Source organism: Hemitrygon akajei, chromosome 28, assembly GCF_048418815.1.
Source record: "Hemitrygon akajei chromosome 28, sHemAka1.3, whole genome shotgun sequence".
Classification (NCBI taxonomy): domain Eukaryota; kingdom Metazoa; phylum Chordata; class Chondrichthyes; order Myliobatiformes; family Dasyatidae; genus Hemitrygon; species Hemitrygon akajei.
In genome coordinates this window covers 15,080,718-15,085,937 of record NC_133151.1, presented here as the reverse complement: position 1 = coordinate 15,085,937, position 5,220 = coordinate 15,080,718, and positions in this window count along the sequence as shown.

Genomic DNA, 5,220 nt, shown 5'->3' with positions numbered 1-5,220 from the left:
ACCATGATTCAATGATGCCCACAGCATCATTCATGTTAATCTGTAACTGCGTTGCAAGTTCATCTCATATTAACACTTCAGTATTCTTCACTTGTCCCCATCTTCCGACCCACAGCAACAGACAGTGCCAGAGACTGTGTCTCCAAAACGCCCACAACACCCTGCTTGGTGTCCCCCTCGAAGGTATTCTAAAGCTGTGTACTTATTGACGTGAATGGACAGAGGTGTACTCTACAGGATCTGTGCATTTCAGCTCCTTCTGTCAGACATCTAGGTACCTGTCTCCTGCCGTCCACGAACCCTTTGTAGCTCCTGTCTATCACCTCTCCATTCCTCGGTGTAAGTAGAAGGTAATTGAGCTGCAGCCAAGGTTTCCTACTATGTTCTTTCAGGAGCTGCAGGTCAGAACATCTGGTGGAGATGTATCTATCTGGGAGACGGGAGGTCTCCCAGTTTTCTCGGATCCCACACGCTTCTCAAAACAGTGTCTATGGAGTCATTCTCACTAAGCTACTATGGCCTAACACGTGAGTAATGATGGGAAATGAACCGAAATAGAGATCCCAAATACTTACTACTGCCCAAACCTGATGAGCTAAAGCCACTCTAAATTATATTATTATGTTAATCGTATCTTAGGTGGACTTTACATTTCCTTGTCATTTCCTTACTTATTCCCTCAGCTTTTTTTTTGTTGTCGGAGCTATTAATCTAATACTCTAATAGATCCGCTGTTTCTGTTCTTAAGCTTTCTTAACATTTCCGTTTTCCCGTTTCGGTACTTAGTTTTGGGTTTCTACTAATGAGTGCCCCAACTTTGGATCCATTCTACTGCACTTCGGTTAATGTTGTGCATTATGTTATTGAGTGTAGTTTGTCAAATGTTTCATGTTTCCATAACTATTACAGCAGTATAATATTGTTGAACGTATCAAGAACTGTGCAATTTTTGATGATCGGTAAAATTTGCAATTTTGTTTTTGTTTTTGCTTCGTTCAAGCTTGAGTTACGGGCATAGTCAAGCATGTTCATTTCCAAATTGCCAGCAGCTTTCGTGTTACGTTAGCGGAGTTTACTATTGTGAATTCCTGAATAGTTTCATAAATATTGCTTTGTAGGCTTAATTGCTTAATGCTGCTGTATAGTGCGTTCTCCATTATACCAGACGAATATACTACAAATGGGATATTCAATATCCATTAGACTTTCAATATTCTCTTCAAATTCAGTATAATGATGATCTTTGAACGTTACGAGCGTTTGGAATGGCAACATCGATTAAGGAAATCATTCACGCTTGTTTATCCTGTTACGTTATTATATCAGTACAAGTATCACGAAATATCTTATCTGTCATTATGAATTACTGCTGATATAATCTGTAAGAGATTGACTATAAGCATGGCCCATGCTTCTGTTTATACAGTGGAGGTGTATTTCATGAGTTTGCACTTAAAGCATGGTTTTGTTGAATGAAGTTTGCCACTTGAGAGTGTCTTACAATAGACAATAGACAATAGGTGCAGAAGTAGAACATTCGGCCATTCGAGCCTGCACCGCCATTCTGAGATCATGGCTGATTATCTACTATCTTTGTATGCAATTGGACAGAGTTGAACTACATCAGGATCCTATAATTTGTTGGATTGCCCTGGTCCTTCTGTATTTTCTGCATTTATCGTCTTGACTTATTTTTTACTTTGATTACGCATATTTTTGTTTATTTAACCATCTAGTTTTCTATTGGCACTAGGAACCCCTCTGTTTCCGGGAAACGATCTCCAACTCTAAACCGGGCGGTCGACGCTTTCTTGTCGATACCTGGGCTGTTCATCTAGCGATGATACCTATTATGGCGGGTCAAGCTTTTCAAACGGTTACACCTTTTCTTTTATAGTGACAAATTTATTTTCTTTTCCCTAGGCCGTGATGTCATTGAAACTGAGTGGAATGTATTTCTTAATTGCATATGTGTGTCATAAGTCGGGTGTTGAATCAGGACTCAACTGCAGGACACAGACACTGGAATCCCAGAAACAGGACGAGACAGAACCCAGGGACGGCACGGGATGCGGTATAGGCAGGGGAAGCAGGACCAGGACAAGGGACTGAGAACAAGGAGCCTAGGGTGGACTCCGTGCCCGAGACTGTACCCAAGACCCAAAACCTGGGTCTTGCCTCGGGCTCGGACCCCCAAACCCAGGCGAGGACGTGACGAGGCTTGGCTAGGGACTTGGGGTCTTGAGGTTTGGGTCGAGGCTTGAGGCTTGGGTCGAGGCCTGAGGCTAGAAGCTGCAGGCTTGACTTGAGGCTTCAGGCTAGAGGCTGCAAACTTGGAGCTTGGGGAACTCGGAGGCTGGAGCTGGAGGAACTCGAAGGCTGCAGCTAGAGGCAGACTAGAAACTGCATTAACATGGAGCCAGGATTTATCCTCCGACAAGCAGGGAGTCATCTTTAACAGGACACTGACATGAAACGGGACAGTACACAAACATCGAGCCGGGGCTTATCCACCGACAAGCACCGACAACAGGGTTGCATATACGTGACACACCAAGGTGGGGCAGGACCATCCGTCGGGTAACGGCAGAGCGGTCTGACTTACCCACGGAGACGAGGACAAGACAAGACAGATCCTCCCGCAGGGCAACAGCAGAACGGCTGGACTTACCCCACGGGGGCGAGGATGGGAAGAGACAAACACCAAGGAACGACAGACAGTTCCACCTCTGCATCAGGGTAGCTTCGAGTAGCCATTACGGCTGTCAGCCTTGGCTGGCTACGGAAGCAACCGGAACCCTACTTAACTCGGAGTGGCTGACGGCCACCCAGCTGGCCTGGGAAACAGCTGAATTCATACCGCAATGACCGCTCCGAGTACTACCAGCATGGCTTCCAGAAGCCATATACTGATACTTATATCAGTACAAGTATCACGATGTGTGGTTGGGGGGTCGTCTTGTCAAGATGTTCATGGCACAGATGGCTGGTGGAGGGCTAGAACAGACTCTTTCCATCCTTCGGGCCACGTTGGAGAACACATAGATGAGTCCTTGAACACGGCCCACTCCACCGAAGCAATCCCACAGCCACACCTCTGCCTCATGATGCATTTTAAAGTACGAGTTTCGATATACTGGCGGCGTAAAAGAATCTCAGGTCATAATATGCATTATATTTATTCCAACATCGGTAGATGTAGCAAGTTACACCAGACGTTTTCTTAGGATGTGTTTTCTGTTCGGCAGACAGAGCATGGAACATCACAGCACACGAAGGCCCTTCTGCAAGCCATGTTAGGCTGATCCTTTAACTTATTCCAGGTTTAATCTTACTCTTCCAACCTGCATACACCATAATTCTCCATTTCTTTCAGCCTTGTCCCTGCCTAAAATTTCCAAAACTAATTTAGCTGCCTTTCCCATTAGCCCCGAAGTCGTTTCACTGTGCAAGTATCGCACGTCTGGTAGCTCCGGCACGTTTCGTATTTCGACTAAGTTTCTCTAGTTGACACAGAGAACAAGAATCCGGGGATTGTTAATCCAGTGAAAAAGAACAGAATTCTACCAACATGAAGATCAAGACCGTCATAAATTGTGATTTAAAATACAATTCTGTTGATATATAGATCACATCGGTGGCTCTTATTTCTTTGATAAAGTTTTCCAATTTTCTGTATTAAATTTGCTCCGTTTGATGGATATAGCAAGCGACAAACGTTCGAACACCGGCTAGGCAGATTTAGGTTATATTTACCAGACTGAGGAATGATTAAATAGATTTCACTCCAAACTAAACTTGCAATCCGACTTGTGCGTTACCTAGAAAGCCGCCTATTTAATGAGAACATTTTTTTCAATCCATTTTCCAGCTCCTCCCTAAATTTTCTCTGTGACAGAGTGTAGATACACGTGTTGGTGCAGGTACAGAGAAACTGCAGCATGAACCCAAACTGTTGCAGGATATACGTCGGAGTGTTCAAATATCTGTCGGTGTAAAAGTAATTCCGAACTTGCCAGTTAATAGTATATACAATAAATGGAATCCACAAAAATATGAAATTGGCTGATAGAGCGAACAACAAAATCATTGACTTTCGCCGGTTCTCCACCTCTGGATCCTTCTTATTTTCTCTGTTGGTACTGAATCCCCGGCGAACTCTGTTTGACGCTATAACATGACTAATCGTTAAAGCATTCGATACTAGAATCAGTCCGATTGGCAATAAAGTTGTAATGATACTGTTAAACAACTGGTATGCTTTCCACGCAGGTAGAATAAGGAAATCTGCTTTGATAATGCATCGCCAGGGAACGTTGTCAATGATAAGGTAAGGATCTACCGCAAAGTAAAATGGAACACGCCTCGCGCAGCTCCCTAAACACACAATTACTATAATCACAGTCGCTGTCCTCTCGGTGCAGTATCTTTCCCGCAACCTTTGACTGCAAATTGCAATGCAGCGATCGAACGTGAAAGCCACCGTTAGCCAAACCGAACAGTCCATGGCCACGAGCCTCGCGACAAAGATCACAGCGCAAATTGGAGTAATGAGCAATGAAGGGGAATAAACATAAATATTATTAATCTGATCAAGTACAACAGCAATGATAGTGCACAGTAAATCAGCTGCTGCCATTCCCAACATGTAACGGGAGATGCATTTGGAGAGTCCGCATTTACCCCGAGACAGGATCACAATCGCCATTAAATTAACTGCAAGAAAGGAAAGGAGAATTAATTTCATGCGCATAGAAACTGTTCCAGTTTTTGACAGACAGACAGACATACTTTATTGTATGTCTGCGTGCAAAGGAATGCTCTGTAATGGTTTGAATTCTCCTCATTCTGCTGATATTATGACGGGTAGGCTGGCTTCGATCTGGAGAGTGACAATACAGTTCGATTGGGCTTATCGCTTTCTGGAGGTACTCGGCGAAACAAATTAACCGTTGTTTCTGCAACTTTCCAGCAACTTACATGATGGGCATTAGAGCCCGCTACATAGTTACCAATGAGCGGCTGATCAATGTAAGCATATAGACTGGTGTCGTCAACATAGCTCGGAAAAGTGAAGGAAATATTCATAGTCTTTGGAAGGAACGTGCATATCGGTTAGAGTGATGTTTTAGTGAGCCAGTTGAAGGTTCAATTCCCGCTCGCTGTAGATACGGAACTTGTGCATTCTTCCTCCCCGTGACAGCGTGGTTCCGGGCGTTC